This window comes from Stenella coeruleoalba (assembly GCF_951394435.1).
Source record: "Stenella coeruleoalba genome assembly, contig: scaffold_135, whole genome shotgun sequence".
In the NCBI taxonomy this organism is placed as follows: Eukaryota; Metazoa; Chordata; class Mammalia; order Artiodactyla; family Delphinidae; genus Stenella; species Stenella coeruleoalba.
The window spans coordinates 303416-311767 of NW_027645944.1; the positions used below are offsets into that span (position 1 = coordinate 303416).

The window sequence follows — 8352 nt, forward strand, 5'->3', positions numbered from 1 at the left end:
CGGTGCCAGTAATTAAGAGGTTGATTCCGTAAAATTCAAACTTGCACATAGGCGTGTCCCACTCAGAAAAGATTTCATACACTTAGCAACTTGTGCTTTTTGTCTCACCTTTTATAAGAAACACAGATTAATTTCAACTTCAGTTTTCCTTTCTGATGCAGACACGTGTACCTTGTGTAAGAAACGGTCTCCAGGCCACCTCCACGTGTAGACCTCAGCATTTCCTGAGAGTGTGAAGTCAACCCCTCCTCCAGGAGACTCTCGCCCTTTTGAGACATTCCCCCTTGCACCTTATGTTTGTCAGACTATGTTTACAGAAATCAGATGACTGGATGAAAACTCTACAGGACAGTCAAGGACAGACGAGAAGACGAGATGCAGAGCGGGAGCCCCTTCCTCCTCCAGTGCACCTGCTGCGGGCAGCCCTCCAGGAAGGCTTGGCCTCCTCCCCTGGACCACAGACTTACTTTTCTCTGTAATAAAGCAGGTAGTACTTCAGGGGATCTGGCAGAGGGAGGCTCAGGACCTTCTCACGCAGGAAGTTCACCGGGGGCTCGGGCTTGGTGTCCGGTGGGGTTGTCACCTCTTCTTCTTGCCGCTCGTCTTCCAGGTCTCCGCAGCTGGTGTCATCAGAGGGGTTGGAGAGCCGACTGGCAAACACCTCTTTGTCCAAAAAGACAATCGTTTCCATTCGGCGGCGGCGAACTCTCCTCCGTTTAAACCTGGGAGTGTTCTTCAGTCCGTTCCCGTTTTTGTTCACAGCTTCCTGGTGGATGACCTTCTTAATGGTGCCCCGGATGGCAATGCGCGCCAGGTCCTGGAGGCTGCGAACCGCCAGGGGTGTGGACAAGTCGTGATTCTCCTGACTCCGACTGGCAGGGCTGGACGAGTGGAGCAAAAGACACAGCCAGAATCTTTTTGGTTTCCCAGGCGGAAGGACCCGTCCGAGTTATCTTAGTCAACTTCTCTTCCAGCGGCATGACCAGGACGCCCCCGACTTTGAGGAGGCTCTTCATGTACCCCTCGTGCTGCTTCTGCACGCCTGCCCCGCAGTACACCCGGTCATACTGAGAGCAGCCTGGAGAGATCTCCAGGCAATTGCCGGTGACGAAGGAGGGCTCGCAGAAGTCAAACTTGTCGAAGCTGTCACTCGTCCTGATGAAAAAGTCCAGCTTCTGCTTCGCATACTCTGTCACATCTGAATGGAGTTCCACCCCGTGGTTCACACCAAAAGGACCGAGGATGAGCCCCACCATGGAGCTGAGGTAGCCGGTGCCGCTGCCCAGGTTCAGGAAGGAAAGGCCAGGCTGCAGGTCCAGGGCCTCCATCACCTCCGAATAGATGCACGGAGCAGAGAGGTGGATGTTCCCGTGCTTCTACGCCAGGTCCTTGTACGCGTTCTCCTTAAACTCCTCGAGGTAATAGTCGGCGCGGTCAACAGCTCGGAAGGCCTGCTCCACCAGCTCGGAGCGGATGTACTGCGCCGCCTTCAGATGGTCTATCAGCTCGTCGTTGTCTTCACCAGCACTCACCGCGCCTCCCATCTTCGGGACCGCGCTTACAGAAAGCTGCCGCTGGAGAGACCTCGGGAACCCCCGGAATGCTGGAGGGCGGACCCCCAGGGAGGGGGGAGGGGTGACGGGAGACGCCTGGGACGCGGAGGGGTGTTTATGCTTGGGGGTGGGGAACGAGAGGACAGCGGAAGAGGACAGGAAGACGGGGAGAGGAGAATGCGGCCCTGGGGGAGGGTCCGGGAGCCCGGGACCACGGGAAGGGGAGGGGTGGAGAGGAGGGAGAGAGGGGGAGGGGGCCGAGGGGCCGCACCGCCCCCATACCCCGCTGCAGGCCGGGCCGAGGGCGGCGGCGGCGGCGGCGGCGGCTCAGTACCTCCTGGCTCGGCGGGCCCGCGGAATCGGCCGCTGGGCCGCACCTGCAGCTCTTCCGGCGTCCCTCGCCAGTCCGCCTCCCACTACGCAGCCCCGACATCCGCCCTACTGATACCTTATGATGTTTCTTTTTCTGTGTGACTTATTTCAGTTAGAATCATCATACCTGAATCCACTCATTGTGCTGCTAAGGGCCAGATGACACAGATTTCATTGCTGAGTGATATTGCTTTGTAAGTAAATACCACAACTTCTTTATCCATTTTTCACTTTCTGCGATGTTGAACTTGTACTGTAAACGAGGTTCTTGTAAACAGAGCCGTTCCAAACTTTGGGGTGGCTGTGTCTTTTTGATTTTAAATTCCCTAAGCTATAGGACCATAAGTGGAAGTGCCCTAGGCTCTGTTGCTTTGTTTTTTAGATGTTTCAGGAAACACCATACACTTCTCCCGAGTGGTTTTTGGCAATTTACATCCCGCCCTTCAGCATAACAAGGCTCCCAGTTCTCCATGGCCTGTCCTGCCTTTCTGGATTTTACACTTTTTTCAGATGGCCCTTTTGACCGGGGGGAAGTGAGACTTCATTGTAGTGCAGATTTCCTTTGCAAGCTTGCTTGGTTGGCCAAAAAGGGCGTATGCGTTTTTTCCTGAATATATTCAGGAAAAAACGCATACGCCCTTTTTGGCCAAGTGCATCATTGTGGACGTTCTGCCTCTTTTCCTATGCTTTCAATGCAATTCCAGTCTACCTCCTGAAATCGGTTTCCTGCAATTCTGCCCCGCTTTCAAGTCCTCTTGGCAGCCTTACTTCAGTCTATTTTTGGACGATTGCTGTCATTTATAACTCTGCAGGTTTGTGAATTACAGTGCCCCTGAGCTCCTTTCTTTAACTCGCTTTCTTGTGACCTGGCCGCAACACCGCAGGATAGCTTCAGGCCCTAATCTGGTTTCGGCACGGCATGCTGAGCCTTTGGTTAATTCCTCTTCCTGGTGGGAAATGAGAGTTCAATTGGCCCGTCCAGACACCTCCAGCTAGCCTCTCATTGGTTCTCGCTATTCCTGTTCATCTTCCGCAGAAATTGCAAACTGGGCCAAACAGGAGGTTAAAGGTGCTGACTCTCCAAGTGGGGAGAGTGTTAGTAAAGCGTCTGGAATGTTGCACCCGAGTACCAGGGGAGGAAAACTGAGACATATTTGAACACGTCTCCCGTTCACATGGTTGATCATACTTGGGTTCCACATGCATGTTTTAGCTGAAGGAAGAATACCTTAAACCTGGAGAGTTGAGACCCGTGTAATGGGTACCATGCAATATGACTTCAAAGGGTCTTCATTTGCTCACCAAACCTCTCCAATCCTATCACTGCTGCGTTTATGCCCCTGTACACATGCTTGATTCTCTTTTGGAGACATAGCAATCCATAGGTTTTACGATACTTACTAGTCAGGTACATTCTTAGGCGTTTAATATGCGGTGTTGAGTCCATTTCGTTGAGCAAGGAGTAGCTCTTGTCTATTCCATATTTGACTTAAGGAACTTTATCTGTGCTCATTTCAATCTCTGGTTTTATGCAGCACCCCAACTCACCTTTACCCTTAAGCAAGAATAAGTTGGTTTTCTAAATTTGAGACCCTGTTCTGTTCTGTAATTCAGTTCCTGTGTAGCCAAGGTTCCATTCCATGTATTACTGATATCTTATGATGTTTCTTTTTCTGTGTGACTTATTTCAGTTAGAATCATCATACCTGAATCCACTCATTGTGCTGCTAAGGGCCTGATGACATAGATTTCATTGCTGAGTGATATTGCTTTGTAAGTAAATACCACAACTTCTTTATCCATTTTTCACTTTCTGCGATGTTGAACTTGTACTGTAAACGAGGTTCTTGTAAACAGAGGCGTCCCAAACTTTGGGGTGGCTGTGTCTTTTTGATTTTAATTTCCCTAAGCTATAGGACCATAAGTGGAAGTGCCCTAGGCTCTGTTGCTTTGTTTTTTAGATGTTTCAGGAAACACCATACACTTCTCTCGAGTGTCTGTTGGCAATTTACATCCCGCCCATCAGCATAACAAGGCTCCCAGTTCTCCATGGCCTGTCCTGCCTTTCTGGATTTTACACTTTTTTCAGATGGCCCTTTTGACCGGGGGGAAGTGAGACTTCATTGTAGTGCAGATTTCCTTTGCAAGCTTGCTTGGTTGGCCAAAAAGGGCGTATGCGTTTTTTCCTGAATATATTCAGGAAAAAACGCATACGCCCTTTTTGGCCAAGTGCATCATTGTGGACGTTCTGCCTCTTTTCCTATGCTTTCAATGCAATTCCAGTCTACCTCCTGAAATCGGTTTCCTGCAATTCTGCCCCGCTTTCAAGTCCTCTTGGCAGCCTTACTTCAGTCTATTTTTGGACGATAGCTGTCATTTATAACTCTGCAGGTTTGTGAATTACAGTGCCCCTGAGCTCCTTTCTTCAACTCGCTTTCTTGTGACCTGGCCGCAACACCGCAGGATGGCTTCAGGCCCTAATCTGGTTCCGGCCCGGCATGCTGAGCCTTTGGTTAATTCCTCTTCCTGGTGGGAAATGAGAGTTAAATTTGCCCGTCCAGACACCTCCAGCTAGCCTCTCATTGGTTCTCGCTATTCCTGTTCATCTTCCGCAGAAATTGCAAACTGGGCCAAACAGGAGGTTAAAGGGACTGACTCTCCAAGTGGGGAGAGTGTTAGTAAAGCGTCTGGAATGTTGCACCCGAGTACCAGGGGAGGAAAACTGAGACATATTTGAACACGTCTCCCGTTCACATGGTTGATCATACTTGGTTTCCACATGCATGTTTTAGCTGAAGGAAGAATACCTTTAACCTGGGTAGTTGAAACCCGTGGAATGGGTACCATGCAATATGACTTCAAAGGGTCTTCATTTGCTCACCGAACCTCTCCAATCCTATCACTGCTGCGTTTATGCCCCTGTACACATGCTTGATTCTCTTTCGGAGACATAACAATCCATAGGTTTTAAAATACTTACAAGTCAGGTACATTCTTAGGCGTTTAATACGCGGTGTTGAGTCCATTTCGTTGAGCAAGGAGTAGCTCTTGTCTATTCCATATTTGGCTTAAGGAATTTTATCTGTGCTCATTTCAATCTCTGGTTTTATGCAGCACCCCAACTCACCTTTACCCTTAAGCAAGCATAAGTTGTTTTTCTAAATTTGAGACCCTGTTCTGTTCTGTAATTCAGTTCCTGTGTAGCCAAGTTTCCATTCCGTGTATTACTGATATCTTATGATGTTTCTTTTTCTGTGTGACTTATTTCAGTTAGAATCATCATACCTGAATCCACTCATTGTGCTGCTAAGGGCCTGATGACAGAGATTTCATTGCTGAGTGATATTGCTTTGTAAGTGAATACCACAACTTCTTTATCCATTTTTAACTTTCTGCGATGTTGAACTTGTACTGTAAACGAGGTTCTTGTAAACAGAGGCGTCCCAAACTTTGGGGTGGCTGTGTCTTTTTGATTTTAATTTCCCTAAGCTATAGGACCATAAGTGGAAGTGCCCTAGGTTCTGTTGCTTTGTTTTTTAGATGTTTCAGGAAACACCATACACTGCTCCCGAGTGGTTGTTGGCAATTTACATCCTGCCCATCAGCATAACAAGGCTCCCAGTTCTCCATGGCCTGTCCTGCCTTTCTGGATTTTACACTTTTTTCAGATGGCCCTTTTGACCGGGGGGAAGTGAGACTTCATTGTAGTGCATATTTCCTTTGCAAGCTTGCTTGGTTGGCCAAAAAGGGCGTATGTGTTTTTTCCTGAATATATTCAGGAAAAAACGCATACGCCCTTTTTGGCCAAGTGCATCATTGTGGACGTTCTGCCTCTTTTCCTATGCTTTCAATGCAATTCCAGTCTACCTCCTGAAATCGGTTTCCTGCAATTCTGCCCCGCTTTCAAGTCCTCTTGGCAGCCTTACTTCAGTCTATTTTTGGACGATAGCTGTCATTTATAACTCTGCAGGTTTGTGAATTACAGTGCCCCTGAGCTCCTTTCTTCAACTCGCTTTCTTTTGAGCTGGCCGCAACACCGCAGGATGGCTTCAGGCCCTAATCTGGTTCCGGCACGGCACACTGAGCCTTTGGTTATTTCCTCTTCCTGTTGGGAATTGAGAGTTAAATTTGCCCGTCCAGACACCTCCAGCTAGCCTCTCATTGGTTCTCGCTATTCCTGTTCATCTTCTGCAGAAATTGCAAACTGGGCCAAACAGGAGGTTAAAGGGACTGACTCTCCAAGTCGGGAGAGTGTTAGTAAAGCGTCTGGAATGTTGCACCCGAGTACCAGGGGAGGAAAACTGAGACATATTTGAACACGTCTCCCGATCACATGGTTGATCATACTCTAGGTTCCACATGCATGTTTTAGCTGAAGGAAGAATACCTTAAACCTGGGTAGTTGAAACCCGTGGAATGGGTACCATGCAATATGACTTCAAAGGGTCTTCATTTGCTCACCGAACCTCTCCAATCCTATCACTGCTGCGTTTATGCCCCTGTACACATGCTTGATTCTCTTTCGGAGACATAGCAATCCATAGGTTTTAAGATACTTACTAGTCAGGTACATTCTTAGGCATTTAATATGGGGTGTTGAGTCCATTTCGTTGAGCAAGGAGTAGCTCTTGTCTATTCCATATTTGGCTTAAGGAACTTTATCTGTGCTCATTTCAATCTCTGGTTTTATGCAGCACCCCAACTCACCTTTACCCTTAAGCAAGAATAAGTTGGTTTTCTAAATTTGAGACCCTGTTCTGTTCTGTAATTCAGTTCCTGTGTAGCCAAGTTTACATTCCGTGTATTAGTGATATCTTAGGATGTTTCTTTTTCTGTGTGACTTATTTCAGTTAGAATCATCATACCTGAATCCACTCATTGTGCTGCTAAGGGCCTGATGACACAGATTTCATTGCTGAGTGATATTGCTTTGTAAGTAAATACCACAACTTCTTTATCCATTTTTCACTTTCTGTGATGTTGAACTTGTACTGTAAACGAGGTTCTTGTAAACAGAGCCGTTCCAAACTTTGGGGTGGCTGTGTCTTTTTGATTTTAATTTCCCTAAGCTATAGGACCATAAGTGGAACTGCCCTAGGCTCTCTTGCTTTGTTTTTTAGATGTTTCAGGAAACACCATACACTTCTCCCGAGTGTCTGTTGGCAATTTACATCCCGCCCTTCAGCATAACAAGGCTCCCAGTTCTCCATGGCCTGTCCTGCCTTTCTGGATTTTACACTTTTTTCAGATGGCCCTTTTGACCGGGGGGAAGTGAGACTTCATTGTAGTGCAGATTTCCTTTGCAAGCTTGCTTGGTTGGCCAAAAAGGGCGTATGCGTTTTTTCCTGAATATATTCAGGAAAAAACGCATACTCCCTTTTTGGCCAAGTGCATCATTGTGGACGTTCTGCCTCTTTTCCTATGCTTTCAATGCAATTCCAGTCTACCTCCTGAAATCGGTTTCCTGCAATTCTGCCCCGCTTTCAAGTCCTCTTGGCAGCCTTACTTCAGTCTATTTTTGGACGATAGCTGTCATTTATAACTCTGCAGGTTTGTGAATTACAGTGCCCCTGAGCTCCTTTCCTCAACTCGCTTTCTTTTGAGCTGGCCACAACACCGCAGGATGGCTTCAGGCCCTAATCTGGTTCCGGCACGGCACGCTGAGCCTTTGGTTAATTCCTCTTCCTGGTGGGAAATGAGAGTTAAATTTGCCCGTCCAGACACCTCCAGCTAGCCTCTCATTGGTTCTCGCTATTCCTGTTCATCTTCCGCAGAAATTGCAAACTGGGCCAAACAGGAGGTTAAAGGGACTGACTCTCCAAGTGGGGAGAGTGTTAGTAAAGCGTCTGGAATGTTGCACCCGAGTACCAGGGGAGGAAAACTGAGACATATTTGAACACGTCTCCCGTTCACATGGTTGATCATACTTGGGTTCCACATGCATGTTTTAGCTGAAGGAAGAATACCTAAAACCTGGGTAGTTGAAACCCGTGGAATGGGTACCATGCAATATGACTTCAAAGGGTCTTCATTTGCTCACCGAACCTCTCCAATCCTATCACTGCTGCGTTTATGCCCCTGTACACATGCTTGATTCTCTTTCGGAGACATAGCAATCCATAGGTTTTAAGATACTTACTAGTCAGGTACATTCTTAGGCGTTTAATATGCGGTGTTGAGTCCATTTCGTTGAGCAAGGAGTAGCTCTTGTCTATTCCATATTTGGCTTAAGGAACTTTATCTGTGCTCATTTCAATCTCTGGTTTTATGCAGCACCCCAACTCACCTTTCCCCTTAAGCAAGCATAAGTTGGTTTTCGAAATTTGAGACCCTGTTCTGTTCTGTAATTCAGTTCCTGTGTAGCCAAGTTTACATTCCGTGTATTACTGATATCTTATGATGTTTCTTTTTCTGTGTGACTTATTTC

General features: G+C 47.4%; 1 pseudogene across 1 annotated transcript; it reads right to left on the minus strand.

Annotated features, from left to right (window-relative positions):
• Window positions 1-369: 369 nt before the first annotated feature.
• Window positions 370-1927, minus strand: LOC307181452 (protein-L-isoaspartate O-methyltransferase domain-containing protein 2-like; annotated as a pseudogene). The gene has a single exon. The product of its transcript is annotated as a protein-L-isoaspartate O-methyltransferase domain-containing protein 2-like (transcript).
• Between the last annotated feature and the right edge of the window lie 6425 nt (window positions 1928-8352).